At 38.3% G+C, this 19,502-nt stretch overlaps 1 protein-coding gene across 8 annotated transcripts in view; it reads left to right on the forward strand.

The window, feature by feature from the left end:
* Window positions 1-47: 47 nt before the first annotated feature.
* LOC126343484 (COMM domain-containing protein 4-like) overlaps window positions 48-19,502 on the forward strand; it is a 492,684-nt gene continuing 473,229 nt past the window's right edge. For 4 of the 8 annotated variants that reach the window (XM_050001946.1, XM_050001944.1, XM_050001943.1 and 1 more), the window contains exons 1-2: window positions 196-405; window positions 1,550-1,592. The gene's annotated coding sequence lies outside the window, so the exon portion shown is untranslated. Of the gene's footprint in view, window positions 136-195; window positions 406-427; window positions 835-1,549; window positions 1,593-19,502 lie in introns of those variants that run through there. The other 4 variants (XM_050001949.1, XM_050001942.1, XM_050001947.1 and 1 more) reach the window with 2 other exon arrangements.

Below are 19,502 nucleotides of genomic sequence, written 5' to 3' on the forward strand. Positions count from 1 at the left end.
TCTATCGATCGCCTGTCAACAGTTGTATGTCCACTAGGATTTCATCAGAAATTTTAATATTATTTCGTTATATTGATTAGCTTTCGCCTATACTTAAAATTTTAATTACTCTTCAGGATTTATTGCAAGCGTGTGGTAATTTCTCTGTACTTAACTTTTGTTAAAAAAAATGTATAGCATGTCTTTTTATGAAAATTTATTTTGATATTCGGGACTAGGGCATATGGAAGCGAGCAATTTCATTTTGAAATAGGTTTGCTCACACCAACTGACTACATAGTTGTGTCCAACGAACATGCTTGTAGTCTTTGTTGACGTACGAAACATGCCGGGAAAAGCCGTACAACAGTAGCAGGATCAACTCTCGAGAACGTAAATTTGTTGTAATTTCTGTGTTCGTGTCCCGTAAGTATAAAAGTTGAGTAGCTGTAAGGGTGCCTTTAGTACAAGGGTCGTAATATTAACCACCACTTTGTTTAGCTAACAATCTGATTTATGAATTACCTGCATGGATTACGCAATGACTGGAATGGAAGGAAACCCGAATGTATTGGCCTATGTACTTAACCTTTCCCTGTTACCGGTTGCTCGCCACCCCATGTATTTTCACCCCTAAGTCTCAGACTGAAAATTCTAGAAATGAATGTAACTGAAGAAAAAGTCTTTGACTTTTATCACTTCGGCCTTCCTTGTTATCGGAAGTTAGTCAGAAACGTGAATTAACTTGTACTGATGGTGTGCGAAAATCTAGTGACTTAAAACTGAAGATTTGATGATTAATTAGTATTTTATCATAAACTCGAATCCATTTGAAGCCCAGTATTTCAGTCTCAGGTGTGTGATTGACAAACAGCATTCGACTTAAAACGGCAGACTGTATGATATTGCGGACAACTAGTGCTTAGTGTCTGCTGTCGTTTAGGGAGTCGGAATATAACGATGACTCCCCACAGCCAAGCCCTGTTTCATCTATATAGGGAAAGTTGTTATGGAAAGTTCAAGAACTAGCTTGTGTGGTAAAATATTTTCTCGCTGCCCTGATGTATAACATATCTCCCACATTCCAGTCAATCACCAACGGTTAATTTCCATATTTACCGACTTTTTCATAATTGTAAAGTTTTGTTGTCACCCAGTCAATGTCAAGAATGTTTTGCTGTTTCTCCCTGCAGTACAGCATTCCTTGGGTCCCATAGACAGCGTTGCTGCTGTTATTTAATAATTGGTTTTAACACACTATCTTGTAACTTTCCGAGCAACACAACTGCAGAAGGTCTCTTAGCAAAATGTCAAGGCTTTATTTGGAGGATAAAGTGTTAGATGTTTACAAATAGTTGAATTATGAATAACTGTCGATCTTTACATTCAAAAACAGGAGTATTAATAAATATCAGCAAATTACAGATAAAAGTTTGAGTCAGTTTCAGGTATATCTCAGAGGGTTGCTAAGTAAAATACATCATAAGTGTTCCTCAGAGTAGAAATAAATGCAAGCTTAATTCTTTGATTGATGGTATTTCATATTAAATGAAGGTGTCTTCCGTTACAGGCAACCACATACATCATACAAGCACATATCAATACATAGAGAGGTAGGTGAAATACACAATATATACTGCATATCTTACCACTTACCCGTCACCTTACTATCCCTTCCACTTGTCATGGCCCACTATAAGTCTCTCTCATACTGAAGCTCTTGAAACTAATTAAAGTGTTATGAAATCACTATATTTCAGTATTGTTTTACGTAAAAAAACACAATCCTTTCAGCTACTCAGTTAGTTAACTTGAGATTAAGAAATTTTTCTATTATCTTAAGAGAGATATTTCTGTGATTGTTCCTGTCTGAAACTAGAGTAGTTGCTATATGGTTTTGTATTAATTCACATTGCATCGGTTCTCCGAGACATATGAAATGCTTGTTATTATGGTTTTAAAATATAATTGTTTATGCATATTTGCTGATTTGGTGCTATATGAACCCTTTCGTTATTTACTGAATGTAAAATTGTGAATGTGCTTTGTATTGATTTTTACCATAGTGCAATTATGGCATTCTTCCTGCAGCGTAATTCAGGAAAAGCTAAAGTCTAGATCAGGGCCAGCGGCAGTTACAGCAGTGATTGTCTACTGCTCATAGGTTAGCAATGCTTCAGTTTCACGTAGCCAGTGGGAAGATTTTGACATAATTGGTGAGAGGCAAGAACAGAGGCAGCTTATTTCTAACACTGGATTGGAAACCATTGCCTTGTTTGCTGTTTTTCGATGCATTAGAGAGTTTTGAGAGAAATATTTTGTGTTCATGACAGCAAGTGCTATTACATGGATTGATTTAAGAGTGATTTAGTTCTGCACAGTGATGTAGTCCATTGGTTGTCGTGTGGATTAACTGTACAGACACAAAAATGTATCAAATATGGTTGTAAAATGATTCTTAAAGAATCGAAGGTTTGTGTGGCTGGAATCATCTGGAAGTGGAGCAAAAGCCGCCACTTTGAGATAGTGGATCAATGTTTTTTATTTCAGTCATGGGAGAAGGTAAGTGCATCAGTGTTTATCATTAATAAACAGTGAAACACCTCCTGCCCCCCCATGATTTTTAATTGCAACACTGATCCACTTATCAGTGTGCTCGTGCAGATCAGTCGCATAGCATTACAGAGCAGGGCATTATTTCAGTGCTTTTTCGAATATATCATAAGTTGTTCCGTTGTCCTTGGTTTGCAGATACTAGCACAGTTTAAATAGCTGCAGCTCAAACAAGGAACAATTAAATTTATAATACTCATTTACAGCAATCTTTCACCCTTTCTTCCAAATGTATTACTTCGAAACACGTCGTCTGCCTGCTGCTCCTCTCTCATTGGCTGTGTCACACATACAGCTGACACACCTGCTTTTGTTCCCATCATACCTCATGGCAAGTGCTGACAACATTCCTGCACGAAACACGTAAGTATGCCACTGGCCCTATTCTAGACTTTTACCAACAGGAGACGTAGTTTTTTGCATTCCGGAAATGTAACTTGATTTTTATGTTTGTGTTGAAAATACTGTTAAAATACCTCACATTTTTTACTTATTTATTTATTCTTTCCTACATTAGTCTCTGAAAAAAATAATTTGTATTTATATGGCGTTAAAAATTCAATATGGGCAAGTGGGACCACTTTCAGTACTTAAACAATTGTTTCAGGGCTCCCATTTACAACATCTTGCCATCTGCCGGAAAACATGTCTCGATACCGTGAATGGGACCTTTCGTGCAAGGTGTACGTGGGTAACCTGGGGAGCAACACGTCGAAATATGAGTTAGAGACTGCCTTCAGCAAGTTTGGCCCGCTGAAAGATGTTTGGGTAGCAAGGAACCCACCTGGTTTTGCTTTTATTGAGTTTGCAGACCCTAGGGATGCAGAGGATGCAGTGCGAGCTCTGGACGGTACACGTCTCTGTGGCACACGTGTTCGTGTTGAGATGTCAACAGGGAGAAGTCGTGAGGGTGGCAGGAGGTCCTGGCGATCAAGATCTCGCTCTCCCCGTAGGAGGTCATATAGCAGATCGCGTTCTAGAAGCCGCTCTCCCCGTCGGTCTCGTTCACGATCTCTCTCAAGAGATAGGTACTGATATGAACAGATAAAATTACCTGAACTAAGTTTCATATTTTATATAGTAAGAAAAACAATGGTATATTTTATGCAGTTAATACTCTGCACTTTGTTGTCAGTAAGTGTGTAAAACAGTCATTTGTAGATTTTACTTTCATTTCTGTTCATTAAATTTTTGAAAAATTGTTGACCAAACATTTTAATAATGTATTGCGATTTTTCCATAATTATTTGATAAATAAACTTTCATATGCACCTACAGAAGTGTTTATTGTAAAACCTTGAAACCTTCGGTTCAGTTTCTCTCAAGTTTTAGTTGCACTTTATCAGACTGATATAAATTCATCTTGAACTTGTATATAGTGAAATGGAAGAAAGAAGAAATTATGTGTGTAGCATCTCCTTAGATGTTTATAAATTCTGTTTCTTTCCTGTTTTTTGAAGTTTGGCTCATTTGTACGTATTACACAGATTGGCCTGAATGCTCTAAAGGGACATGAATATTTGTTCAGTGATACTCATATATGACAAGTCGCAATTATAAAATTTGTGTTAACTGACTAGCAATTATCCGGTATAAAGTGTGGCGATTAAAATTATTTCCGTAGACACTGTTTGGCTTACAAATAATGGGGATTGGGGGTTTATCATGAATTACACAAATGTGCATCTAACTCAGAATCTTTACTATTTTCCATGCAAGGAGATGAACTCAGACCTTTGAATTTTGTAGATAATTTATCAGCAGTTACCTGAGTTCATCTCATGGCCTCCCTCCAGGTAGTCATTACCTCTTCTCTATAGCCTTACAAAACTTCACTGACATCTTTCTGCATACTTCATGAAACTAGTGTGTGTTGTTATGCACATTTCGGTGGCTCCGTTGGTTAAAGCACTGTCGACAAAAGAAAAACGCCTCGAGTTCTAACTACGGCCCAACACACAATTTCACTCTTGTCAGGAGATTTCATTGAGTATATGTGCACTTTATAGTGTTGTGTATGAATAGTAATTCTGTCAGTACAAAGTCCTTCAGGAATGTTTTTGGGCTGTCATAAATTATAACTATAATAAATAGCTTTTGTATAGTATCACAAATTTCATTTGTAATGTGCATCAACAGTCAAATGTATTTAATATTAGTCTTGTTTATCCAGCAGCAATAAAAACATCTACTTCCAATTTTTCTAAAGTTAGAGACTGTAAATGTAGATAGCAAATACATCACAAAACTTTTGCATTCTAAGAGATGCTCCATCCTATTTGCACTTGTCAGCAACTGGTCTTGTCCTGCTAACCAGTGTCCAAGTAAGTATTTATGTATGGTTATTTGTAGACTCTAAACAAGTATAAAGACTCTATTCATTCAACTGTGAGACAAATGGGATGAATAGTCCTTACCTTCAGAAGGTTAAGTCCAATTACAGTGAGTAGAAACACAAATAAATAATTAAATGTGGTAATACATTCATAGCATGGGATCTCACAAGGGGTATTCAGGTGACCATTTTGGAATTTAGTCATATTTGGTAAAGGGATACCTATGTGTCTTCATAGTAAACTGCCAAATAGTGCTGTCCCAACTCTAGCCATTTTCAATAAATTCAGCTTTGAAAACTCGTGTAAGTGTACCTGGTCATTAGTAGGATGCCAAATAGTGCTGTCCCAACTCTAGCCATTTTCAATAAATTCAGCTTTGAAAACTCCTGTAAGTGTACCTGGTCATTAGTAGGATGCCAATTTCCCTATTTCAGAGACCTACTACTCAGTAATGGGTTCACTTACAGACCCCAATTCCCCCCCCCCCCTCTCTCTCTCTCTCTCTCTCTCTCTCTCTCTCTCTCTCTCTCTCTCTCTCTCTCTGTGTGTGTGTGTGTGTGTGTGTGTGTGTGTGTGTGTGTGTGTGTGTGTGTGTCCGTCCGCCATCTACTTTTCTTTTTTTTAGACAAAGCTTAATTCTGATAACAGTAGAGACCTCAGTTTATGCGCTGTAACTCTTTAGTCTGTATTAAGTATAAATAATAGTGGAAAGCATTGGGCAGTGTAATTGAATCACTGATTGGAAAAAGGAAGAAAATCCAATCACCTCTGTTTAGAGCAAACTAAAAGACCTGTTAAAACTTACAGTATTGTTCTTACAGTTTTGTGGTCCATTACAAACTTATAGAACTAGGTTATCTGTACACAGTGATGAGTCGTTCCAGTGCAGTTGATAAATATTTTTGATGCTATCCTGTTTGGAAGTTGGTGGACATTTGTCCCTTTTCCTATAAATGATCCTCTCATGGGGAGTTAGCAAAGAATGTCACAATAACATAGGTTTACTCATCTATTTATTTTTATTTATGTTCTAACAATTTATTTAGTAAAAATCTTAAGAACAACAATGTACTGTCATAGAATATTAAAAAAAATTGTAATTAACAATATTCTTTAACACTTTAATCTTCATCAAATGTACTGTTGTCTCTTTGGAAGTTCTAATCTTCTACATCAGACTGGAAATCATTATTTCCTGTGGGCCACTGAAGAATGTTGTTAAAAAATGTCTTGATGCTCTAATGGAATGTACTTCATTATTTTATTAGGCTCTTGCAGCTTATGCGTATTTATAGGAATCTTACCGTTGTATGCCATAGTTCTGGGATAATCAGGTAGTTGTTTTCCTTTAAAAAGCCTGTGTGTTTTGCAAAGCAGTCCGTCTATCCATTCTGAACAAACATACTCTGGATTCTGATGCTTATAGGTCAAATGCCAAAATTTAGTAAGCGAAAAATCTTTCTTTGCTTGACCATTTATGGCAACTGAAGATTTTTTAAAGTGGTGTGGCCACCATTTCTTAAAGTCAATAATATCTTTATGTTCAATAATTTTGACTTGAAACGAATTCAGTGTTTTTCTTGAATTAACTATCATTTCAATGTACTGTTTGACAGAGGAGATTCTGTCTTGTTGTCATATGACTCTCTTTATTATGGCAAAGTCCCTATCACATGGGAGGAAGGAGTGACCTCGAACAGGAAAATAATGCTGAATTATTTGAAATTTTCCTGTCATTGGAAGATACATCAGGTACCACACAACAGTATTGTTTTTGTTTTGCCCGCCACAAGAATCACTGAACACATGTAGTGCTTTCACTGAGTCAGGTAGTCCACTTACGCAGTCACTGAGAAATGTGCACACTTCAATGGGACATCGATTGCCTTATCCTTCACGGTAGCAGTAAAATTGTGCTCTATTGTCTTTCAGGTTATGGATTCCGAATACAAAAAGCCACGGTTTTCTTAAGTAGAGCATTTCCTGTGCAGGAATAAAAGGAAGGGGAACATTTTGCATATAATCAGAACACCAGATCCTAGTGATCTATCTCTCTTGCATCTTTCTTTGACATAGTCTTCTATATTTCTTACAGTGCCAGGCCAGATCCTCTATCATTCCTTCTAGCACACAGTCTTATCACCTCTTGTCGGGTTTTATAAAACTTGGATGCTCATCGCTTGTGACCCATCAAATCTGTGTCAGCCACTCGTTTTGCAATTCCGTTCAAGAATAGAGATTTAATTTTTGGATAGAAGCTCCTCACACGCAGAATGTACATCTACGTGTGGACGACCGAATCTATAATGAAAATTTTCATTGAAGTTTTTGAGATAATATTGAAACTTCACCGTCAATTCCGGGTTTCTGATACAATACAAGTCGTGCATCTTTCTCATATTTATGTTGGAATCCAAATATACAATACTTTTGCCACTGTAGTGTGACTGGTGGGTTGGGGAAGATCAAATATGAGCATCAGTCTTAGCAGTGACATCTGCTCCAGCTACAGGGTGTTTCAAAAATGACCAGTATATTTGAAACGGCAATAAAAACTAAACGAGCAGCGATAGAAATACACCATTTGTTGCAATATGCTTGGAACAACAGTACGTTTTCAGGCGGACGAACTTTCGAAATTACAGTAGTTACAATTTTCAACAACAGATGGCGCTGCAAGTGATGTGAAAGATATAGAAGACAACGCAGTCTGTGGGTGCGCCATTCTGTACGTTGTCTTTATGCTGTAAGCGTGTGCTGTTCACAACATGCAAGTGTGCTGTGGACAACATGGTTTATTCCTTAGAACAGAGGATTTTTCTGGTGTTGGAATTCCACCGCCTAGAACACACTGTTGTTGCAACAAGACGAAGTTTTCAACGGAGGTTTAATGTAACCAAAGGACTGAAAAGCAATACAATAAAGGATCTGTTTGAAAAATTTCAACAGACTGGGAACGTGACGGATGAACGTGCTGGAAAGGTAGGGCGACTGCGTACGGCAACCACAGAGGGCAACGCGCAGCTAGTGCAGCAGGTGATCCAACAGCGGCCTCGGGTTTCCGTTCGCCGTGTTGCACCTGCGGTCCACATGACGCCAACGTCCACGTATCGTCTCATGCGCCAGAGTTTACACCTCTATCCATACAAAATTCAAACGCGGCAACCCCTCAGCGCCGCTACCATTGCTGCACGAGAGACATTCGCTAACGATACAGTGCACAGGATTGATGACGGCGATATGCATGTGGGCAGCATTTGGTTTACTGACGAAGCTTATTTTTACCTGGACGGCTTCGTCAATAAACAGAACTGGCGCATATGGGGAACCGAAAAGCCCCATGTTGCAGTCCCATCGTCCCTGCATCCTCAAAAAGTACTGGTCTGGGCCGCCATTTCTTCCAAAGGAATCATTGACCCATTTTTCAGATCCGAAACGATTACTGCATCACGCTATCTGGACATTCTTCGTGAATTTGTGGCGGTACAAACTGCCTTAGACGACACTGCGAACACCTCGTGATTTATGCAAGATGGTGCCCGGCCACATCGCACGGCCGACGTCTTTAATTTCCTGAATGAATATTTCGATGATTGTGTGATTGCTTTGGGCTATCCGAAAGATACAGGAGGCGGCGTGGATTGGCCTCCCTATTCGCCAGACATGAACCCCTGTGACTTCTTTCTGTGGGGGCACTTGAAAGACCAGGTGTACCGCCAGAATCCAGAAACAATTGAACAGCTGAAGCAGTACATCTAATCTGCATGTGAAGCCATTCCGCCAGACACGTTGTCAAAGGTTTCGGGTAATTTCATTCAGAGACTACGCCATATTATTGCTACGCATGGTGGATATGTGGAAAATATCGTACTGTAGAGTTTCCCAGACCGCAGCGCCATCTGTTGTTGACAATTGTAACTACTGTAATTTCAAAAATTCGTCTGCCTGAAAATGTACTGTTGTCTCAAGCATATTGCAACAAACGGTGTATTTCTATCGCTGCTCGTTTAGTTTGTATTGCCGTTTCAAATATACCGGTCATTTTTGAAACACCCTGTATATTTCCCCTGTTAACATTCTTTCCTCTACGTTCATCTGGAGACTATCCATTAACAAGGATGTTGTTAAGTGTACAACAGCCTTATCACTCACAGCATGCAAACTGCAAAATGCTTTGCGACATACCTGTATCCTTTTGGTCTGTTTCATATCAAAGAATCTGTATGTACCTTTCTTCACAAGTGTCGGATTTTCTTTTCTGCTCCTCCTCCTTTGTACAGGTGAATCCTCTATCAGTCCCATTAAATACAGATCTTTCCCCCTCTTAGTTTTACCATCATTAAATCTCCTAATTATTTCCATTTGATCCTCATCTTTGAAATGTTCAAAACAGACTTTGGAACAACTGCAACAAAACAAAATGTTTGAGCAAGCTACAATATACTTCACTTAGATATTTAACAGTAAAATGAAGACAAACATCACATGAAAACATTTATATAAAACTTACTTGCATGGTGGACCAGACCATTTTGTGGGCACAAGTAATCCATTGGAGGTAATGTATTCCTGTTCTAGTGATCTAGCTCTCTTGCATCTTTCTATATTTGTTACATCTTTTCTTCTCCTGTGTACTTTTTCAATTTCAGAGTCACTTTAATTCGTCATGCTACAGGTCTACAAACAGCAACTAACATAAACACATTAACAATAATATGGGACAGTAAAACTGAAACAATGTGTTTAAATGCCACTTTTTAGCATTGTTGTAACATTCTTTGCCTGATATCTGGCGATGCTGCTTACACTGGTGAGTGGAAATCAGGAGAATGTCTGGACATTCTTCACTATTCCACTAACTACAAACTTTAAAATGCTGTACTTTTTGTATTAATACTGGTTTTTTCTTCCCATTACCACTCATTGATGAGTAGACAGCTCAAAAATTAAATGTAAACACACCAAAAAAAGTTTTCAATCACCTTGGTTCCGAGAGTTCTGGAACCTGTACAGAAAATTGGAGTAGAGATCAACATAAACATCATTTCCCCCCTTTTTATTGCTCCTGAAAACCACACATTGCATGCTGTACCACCATACAGCGAGACCTTCAGAGGTGGTGGTCCAGATTGCTGTACACACTGGTACCTCCAATACCCAGTAGCATGTCCTCTTGCACTGATGCATGCCTGTATTTGTTGTGGCATACTATCCACAAGCTCATCAAGGCACTGTTGGTCCAGATTGTCCCACTCCTCAACGGAGATTCTGTGTAGATCTATCAGAATGGTTAGTGGGCCACGTCGCACATAAACAACCCTTTTCAATCTATCCCAGGCGTGTTCGATGGGGTTCATGTCTGGAGAACATGCTGGCCACTCTGGTTCTGCACTGTCATTATACTGGAGGAAGTCATTCACAAGATGTGCACGATGGAGGAACGAATTTTCATCCACGGAGACGAATGCCTCGCCGATATGCAGCCGGTATGGTTGCACTATCCGTCGGAGGATGCCATTCGCATATTGTACAGCCGTTACTGCACCTTCCATCATCACAAGCGGCATACGTCAACCTCGCATAAAGCCACCCAAAAATAGCAAGGAACCTCCACCTTGCTGCACTCACTGAACAGTGTGTCTAAGGGGTTCAGCCTGACCAGATTGCCTCCAAAAACATATCCGATGATTGTATGGTTGAAGTCATGTGCGACACTCGTTGGTGAAGAGAACATGACGCCAATCTTGAGCGGTCCATTCGGCATGTTCTTGTGCCCATCTGTATAGCACTGCATGGTGTTGTGGTTGCAAAGATGTACATCGCCATGGATGTCGGGTGTGAAGTTGTGCATCATGCAGCCTATTAGGCACAGTTTGAGTCATAACACATCATGTGGCTGCACAAAAAGCATTATTCAACACGGTGGCGTTGCTGTCAGGGTTCCTCCGAGACATAATTCGCAGGCAGTAGTAGCCCTTTGGCGGTCTGAGCGAAGCATGTCATCGACAGTTCCTGTCTCTGTATCTTCTCCACATCCGAACATCATCACTTTGGTTCACTCAGAGATGCTTGGACACTTCCCTTGTTGACAGCCCTTCCTGGCACAGAGTAACAATGCGGACACAATCGAACCGTGCTGTTGACCGTCTACGCATGGTTGAACTACAGACAACACAAGCCGTGTTCCTCCTTTCTGGTAGAATGAGTGGAACTGATCGGCTGTCAGACCCTTTTCATCTAATAGGTGCTGGACATACATGGTTGTTTACATCTTTGGGTGGGTTTAGTGACATCTTTGAACAAAGTGACTGTGACTGTCTGCAATACAATATTCACAGTCAACGTCTGTCTGGGAACCGGGGTGATGCAAAACTCGTTTTGATTTGTGTATACCTTAGATTATTTTCGAAAGAAAAAAGAAAGGACTTGCTTCCTTTTTCCAGTCAGTGATTAAATTATTAGTTCTTACCTTCAATTAAAAACAACTCCGTCCAAAAAATGTCAAATTTGACAAACTTCTTGGGTGGGTACATAGACAGTTGAATTTCAACTTCACTTTTTGCTGAAGTGTGTACGTCATTGGTAACACTCTTAGGTGCAAAGAAGAATATCCTAACTAAATTTATTCAGTTGCAAAGAACAAACTGAAAACATCACTTACACATACCATTCACACTCAACACTACAGGGCATTGGTAATTAAAATCTGTGTGTCTTGCGTGAAAAATCGTTGCTAAAATATTTTTGTTTGACATGTAGATCAGAATGATACAGGCAAGACCTTGACACAGTTATCATTTGTTTCAGCTTGGGTGCACAAATAAGGTGATATATCCTTATTCTGGTACTGTAAATTTGAAAGATAACTTCTGTAAAACAAAAGAAAAGGTGCAAGCAATACGAGACATCAGTAACATTTTTTAAAATGTATATTGGTATATTCTGCTTGATTTACGAAAGAAGAGGTTCCGGTACTGTGACATTCGGGTATACAAAGTTTGTTTTGGTAAATAGTTCTGACATACATCTCATAATCTGCAGGTCTTTTTTTCCCCCAGACACTGATCTTCCGTAAAGGTCAGTGTCATAAACAAATTCAGTTGTAAAGTAAAAAATTGTATTTTTAAAACTCTTCAACCTTGCACATAACTTTGTTTTCCATTACATTTTGATCCAAAAACGAAATGAGTTCATGTACAGGTGAAAGAGAGAAATTTTTCACAGCACCTTCTGTCAAATGGTTCCTAAATCTCTGTCTTACCATTATATGATCTATCTGATACCTTCTAGTATCTCCAGGGTTCTTCCATGTATACAGCCTTCTTTTATGATTCTTGAACCAAGTGTTAGCTATGATTAAGTTATGCTCTGTGCAAAATTCTACCAGACTGTTTCCTCTTTCATTTCTCTCCCCCAATCCATATTCACCCACTATGTTTCCTTCTCTCCCTTTTCCTGCTATCGAATTCCAGTCACCCATGACATTGTAAGACATTTCCAGGGGCAGATGTGGACTCTGGCCACAATCTATTGGTTATGAACTGTAGATTAAAAATGAAGAAACTGCAAATAGGTGGAAATTTAAGGAGATGGGACCTGGATAAACTGAAAGAACCAGAGGTTGTACAGAGTTTCAGGGAGAGCATAAGGGAACAATTGACAGGTATGGGGGAAAGAAATACAGTAGAAGAAGAATGGGTAGCTTTGACAGATGAAGTAGTGAAGGCAGCAGAGGATCATTTAGGTAAAAAGACGAGGGCTACTAGAAATCCTTGGGTAACAGAAGAAATATTGAATTTAATTGATTAAAGGAGAAAATATAAAAATTCAGTAAATGAAGCAGGTAAAAAGGAATACAATGTCTCAAAAATGAGATCAATAGGAAGTGCAAAATGGCTAAGCAGGCATGGATAGAGGACAAATGTAAGGATGTAGAGGCTTATCTCAATAGGGGTAAGATAGATACTGCCTACAGGAAAATTAAAGAGACCTTTGGAGAAAAGAGAACCACTTGTATGAATATCAAGAGCTCAAATGGAAACCCAGTTCTAAGCAAAGAAGGAAAAGCAGAAAGGTGGAAGGAGTATATAGAGGGTCTATACAAGGGCGATGTACTTGAGGACAATATTATGGAAATGGAAGATGCTGTAGATGAAGATTAAATTAGAGATACAATACTGCGTGAAGAGTTTGACAGAGCACGGAAAGACCTTAGTCGAAACAAGGCCCTGGGAGTAGACAACACTCAATTAGAACTACTGATGGCCTTGGGAGAGCCAGTCCTGACAAAACTCTACCATCTGGTGAGCAAGATGTATGAGACAGGCGAAATACCCTCAGACTTCAAGAAGAATATAATAATTCCAATCCCAAAGAAAGCAGGTGTTGACAGATGTGAAAATTACCGAACTATCAGTTTAATAAGTCACAGCTGCAAAATACTAACGCAAATTCTTACAGATGAATGGAAAAACTGGTAGAAGCCGACCTCGGGGAAGATCAGTTTGGATTCCTCAGAAATGTTGGAACACGTGAGGCAATACTGATCCTGCGACTTATCTTAGAAAATAGATTAAGGAAAGCAAACCTACGTTTCTAGCATTAGTAAACTTAGAGAAAGCTTTTGAAAATGTTGACTGTAATATGCTCTTTCAAATTCTGAAGGTGGCAGGGGTAAAATACAGGGAGCGAAAGGCTATTTACAATTTGTACAGAAACCAGATAACAGTTATAAGAGTTGAGAGGTATGAAAGGGAAGCAGTGGTTGGGAAGGGAGTGAGACAGGGTTGTAGCTTATCCCTGATGTGATTTAATTTGTATATTGAGCAAGCAGTAAAGGAAACAAAAGAAAAATTTGGAGTAGGTATTAAAATCCATGGAGAAGAAATACAAATGTTGAGGTTCGCTGATGACATTGTAATTCTGTCAGAGACAGCAAAGGACTTGGAAGAGTAGTTGAACGGAATGGACAGTGTCTTGAAAGGAGGGTATAAGATGAACATCAACAAAAGCAAAACGAGGATAATGGAATGTAGTCGAATTAAGTCAGGTGATGTTGAAGGAATTAGATTAGGAAATGAGGCACTTGAAGTAATAAAGGAGTTTTGCTATTTGGGGAGCAAAATAACTGTTGATGGTCGAAGTAGAGAGGATATCAAATGTAGACTGGCAATGGCAAGGAAAGCATTTCTGAAGGAGAGAAATTTGTTAACATCGAGTATAGATTCAAGTATCAGGAAGTCGTTTCTGAAAGTATTTGTATGGAGTATAGCCATGTATGGAAGTGAAACATGGACGATAAATAGTTTGGACAAGAAGAGAATAGAAGCTTTTGAAATGTGGTGCTACAGAAGAATGCTGAAGATTAGATGGGTAGATCACATAACTAATGAGGAGGTATTGAACAGAATTGGGGAGAAGAAGAGTTTGTGGCACAACTTGACAAGAAGAAGGGACCGGTTGGTAGGACACGTTCTGAGGCATCAAGGGATCACAAATTTAGCATCGGAGGGTAAAAATCATATAGGGAGACCAAGAGATGAATACACTAAGCAGATTCTGAAGGATGTAGGTTGCAGTAGGTACTGGGAGATGAAGAAGCTTGCACAGGATAGAGTAGCATGGAGAGCTGCATCAAACCAGTCTCAGGACTGAAGACAACAACAACAACAACTGTCAAATGTGCTTTGTAACAATGGGACATCCACCTTGGAGAAGGGGACCCAAACATCATCATTCCTACTGTGACATGAAAGGAATTGTGATTTAGCGGTAGCTTGTAGTTAATCTCAACATCTTTAAATTCACGTTAATTGTGGGAAATGTGCCCTATGTACCAGTTTTCATAGTATTTGAAAGCGACATACTGCCCGATATGCAGCTGTTCCTACAAGGCATTTTCATAGAGTTTCCATAGCAAAGAATGCTCCCATCTGCATCTGTTGAATACCTCTTCACTAGAAATGCATTATGTGATTGTGTTCTTGGAAGTGTCCTTACTGTACTCCACCTGTGAAAGGTGCATCCATTTTTCTGATGTAATGGAGTTCCTCAGTCAGAAACGTGACATTGAATTCACAGTCAACAGATTCAAGTTTTATCACTTGCTTCATTTTCATGAATTATTTTCAGAGTAGTATCTGTTGTTAGTGTAACAGAGCATGTGGTATATGTATCAAGAAAAGTTAACAGGAGTAGTGTAATTTCTGCTCAGAACACAAGAGTGGTCAAAAGATGTTACCTAAATTTTGAAACAAAATGTATTGATACTTTACAGCAACAATATTTTTTCAAGACTTCATACAGGAAAGGAAAGATTGTTTCCGTCTTGGTAAATAACAAGGTTCACATTCAAAACAAGATTTATTTTAGTTAATCTGAAATAGTTGTGCACAGGGTACTCAGTGAAATATACAGCTTTAATATGTTTTTTGTTTCTTCATAGGAGAGGTACAGCATTATATACAGACAGTTCCAGCAACATGATAGTACCATTCATTCCTAGTCCCTACTGGGACATCTTTCTAATGAAGAGACTTCCAGCAGATGCAGATGGGAGCAATCTTGCTGTCGAAGTTCTTCAAAATGCTTTGTGGGAGCAGCTGCAAGTCAGGCAGTATGTGGCTTTCAAATATGATGAAAACTGGTACATAGGACACGTTTCCGAGGCATCACATGAATTTTAAGATGTTAAGATTAACTACGTGTTTGGGTCCCCTTCTCAAGTGTTATATGTGAGGTGGATGGTCCCATCATTACAGAGTCACATTGCACCATTGTATAAACTTGAGCATAAGTGCTGTAAAAAAATCGTATCACTCACCATTATGTGAACTCATTTGTTTTTGGATCAAGATGTCGTGGAAAACAGTTAAATGCAACATGGAACAGTTATTAAAAACAATTTTGTTCATTATAATTATGCAACCATCTATGCAAATATAAAAATTCTGCAAAGAAGAGTTTATGAAACTGTTCTTTGCAGAATTTTTGTATTTCTATATACTGCTGTAAATTTAAAAAGTTATTAACAACTCTCATTATTGCTTGCACCATTTCTTCTGTTTAACTGAAATTATCTTTCTAATTTACAGTAACAGAACAAGGATACACTCCTTCATTTGTGCACCTCAACTGCCTCTTATAATTCTTTTCACTGAAAAGACATTTAGCAGTGAAATACAACAACTACTCCCAGATAAATGATTGGTTACAGTTGTCAGGCCTTGCCTGTCTACAGTTCTGACCTACATGTCAATCACAAACATTTTAGCAACAGTCTTTCAAGGAATACATGGTTTTTATTTAGCAATTCTCGGTAACAGTGAAAGTGGATGGCAGGTGTAAGTGGCATTTTCATCCTGTTCTTTGTTAGTAAATAAAGTTAATTAGTATATTATTCTTTGCACTTAAGGTTGTTACCAGATGTGTAAATATTGCAACAAAAAGTCAATATGAGATTCAGTTGTCTGCGCACACTCCCAGGACTTTGAGGTTAATAAAATGTGATGGAGTTGTCTTTGAAGTGAAGGTAAGAACTATTAATTGTAGTGCCAAATGCTTTTCATTGTTACACAAAATAAAATCTCTACTGCTTCCTTGTGCAAATCTAAAATTCTTAAAAAAAAGTAAATAAATCACATATTTAAAGCACAACATGGGAAATTTGTTTAACATTTTTTGTACAAAATCTAAATGATGTATCTTACTTTTTATGCATTAGATCATCTTAGTGGCCTACATACTATGTGCATACAAAAATTGGGGTCTGTAGGTTAACGCATTACAGAGTGGTAAGTAGGTGCCTGTATAGGGAAATTGACGTCTGACATATGACCAGTTACACACCCTTGATTTTTCAAACCTGAATTTATCAAAAATGGTTGGAGTTAGGCCAGTGTAATTAGGCAGTTTTACTTTGATATTAAAACATGCAGGTAACCATGTACCAATTATGACTAAATTCCTAAGTGGTCAGCATAGGATTCACAAAGTGACTTTACACAGAGTGACCCTATGGAACATTTTGGCAGAATGTAAGTAATTTAAAAACAACTCACCCAATTATTGAGTTTTCAATAAACAAAGTTTCTCTCTCTCAGTGCGTGTGCATGTGTGACTGCGCTCAGGGTTGCGCGCGTGCATGCAGCTCCCCATAAATTATATATGTAATTCATTATTAAAAGTATATAATTAGATAATATGTCAGAATATTACAGAACTACTTTATTTTATTAATTTATATATTTTTATTGGCTGTGCAGGAAGTTGCACCTCATAAAAGTATGTAGGCAGTCCCATCTTTGTTTGTAAATTTTACATATTTTATTAGCAATTCATTATTGTAATTGCAGATATCTAACACCCTACTTCTGACAGCACTGGCATCAGTACTGATACTAGAGCTGTAGAATCACATTATAAAGACAAATCTTGTACTTACACAACCGGTTTAGGCAAAAATAAATAAAATTTGACAAATGGTAACTTCCAGAACAGGTTGTTCCTTTGTTCAACAAAAGGGTAGAGAGTTGGAGAAAATAAGGGTTTGGAAAACTAAAATAGAAAAACTACCAAAGATCGAAGGTAAAAAAAGAGGGCTAAGAGGATGGGTTAAGAGATAGGAACAATGAAAAGCCAGTGTCGTAGGAAATTTGAGACCTGGATAAGTTAGAATTGGCACAAAAGGTGCTAGATAAATCTAATTCAGGAAAGTTCAGAATTAAAAGGGAACATAAGGAAAAGTGGACAGCAATGGAGCAAAGTATGAACAAGAAAAGAGAGACCTCATTAGAATTCAAGTAATTGGTAGATATCTAGGACAGGTGGGTCAGTCATTAGACAGCTAAGTATTTGCTTAAAAGGGAAGGGCAGAGTTTAACAGTGCATAGAGGTTATTAGACAGACATTTACAGTTGAATGGGAAACATTCTGTGCTATTTTACAAGAAATTATCTCATTATTCTCTCGCTCACAAATTGAGTGCTGGAAGGAAAAATTCAAATTTCTTCTTTCATGAAAGCAGACGCTAAGGCTGTGACTGTTGCAGAACAAGCTCTGTTGTGGTACCATAGACACTTAGTGTATTTATCATCGCTGCTAATTTAGTGGCTGCGACAAGAAGATAAATTGCTACTCAGAATTTCTGAGACTTTGAATATACTAACTAAGCAATTACATTAGTAAGTTTTAAATGCCTTTCCAAAGGGAACTAAGCATTAGCGTGAAATGCTTTCATGCTCTAAAGAAAGTAACTTAAAACCATCAATTTCATGAGAAGATTTGTGCGAATAATTTTAAACTAGGCACGAACCTTAGTGAAACGTGATAGACATACAATTTTAACATCACGTAAAAGTTCTAAAATTATGGGTAAACTGTGAGAATTGATCTATGAGGATGGCAGACAGGCATTTATTGATGTCTGTAATGTATGGGACACTAATACAAACTAAATGTTTATGGATATGATGTAAAATATAACAGAGTTAATTTCTTATTGTTTGAAATTCTATCTACAAGACTACTTACTTCATGTGCAGTTTCATTGTCTGTGTTTCTGTGCAGGTGTACCATTATGATCTGGGAGTAAAACAGCAATGCTCATAATGGAATGCATTTTGAGTGAGGTGGTGTAATAATTAGCTCATGACACTTGTTCAGGGGTATCAGATTCCAAATCAGTCATGTAGGTGTTCTATGATGTCCCTAAATTGCTTAAAAAGAAAAAAGTAAGGGTGGTTCCCTGATAGAGAATACACCCAATTTCCTTCTCTTGTTCGATCTGTAATAAGATTATTGTGTAGAGAATATTAAGTTTCAGTGTTTCTTCCTTCACATACATATTGAGGGTATTGAGGGCAAATGTGCAAAGTGCTTTGAGGGGTCATAAATGAAGACCCTGCATTCGGCTGAAATACCCATGCATGCCCAATTGCTTAAAAAGAAAAAAGTAAGGGTGGTTCCCTGATAGAGAATACACCCAATTTCCTTCTCTTGTTCGATCTGTAATAAGATTATTGTGTAGAGAATATTAAGTTTCAGTGTTTCTTCCTTCACATACATATTGAGGGTATTGAGGGCAAATGTGCAAAGTGCTTTGAGGGGTCATAAATGAAGACCCTGCATTCGGCTGAAATACCCATGCATGCCCAACTCAGTAGGAACTTTTGTGTTAAAAACAAAAGGATGACCTGGATTAGTGAGGTTGCAACTCCCTACAGGAAATGGAACACACACTGTATAACACAAGGTATCTGCCCCATGAACCATGAACATTGATGTCGGTGGGGTGGCTTGCATGTCTCAGTGATACAGATAGCCACATTGTAGGTCCCGTAGCGGATGGGCATCTGTTGACAGGCCAGACAGACATGTGGTTTCCAAAGAGAGACAGCAGCCTTTACAGTAGTTTCACGAGCAACACTCTCAAAGATTGATCTGGCCCTGAACATCAACCAATATGGCCTTGCTGTGCTCTCACAGCGAATGGCTGAAAGCCTCCACTGCATGGTTAAATGATGATGGCATCATTTTAGGTAAAGTATTCTGGAGGTAAAATAGTCCCCCTTCGGA

This window comes from Schistocerca gregaria, chromosome 1 (assembly GCF_023897955.1).
Source record: "Schistocerca gregaria isolate iqSchGreg1 chromosome 1, iqSchGreg1.2, whole genome shotgun sequence".
Classification (NCBI taxonomy): Eukaryota; Metazoa; Arthropoda; class Insecta; order Orthoptera; family Acrididae; genus Schistocerca; species Schistocerca gregaria.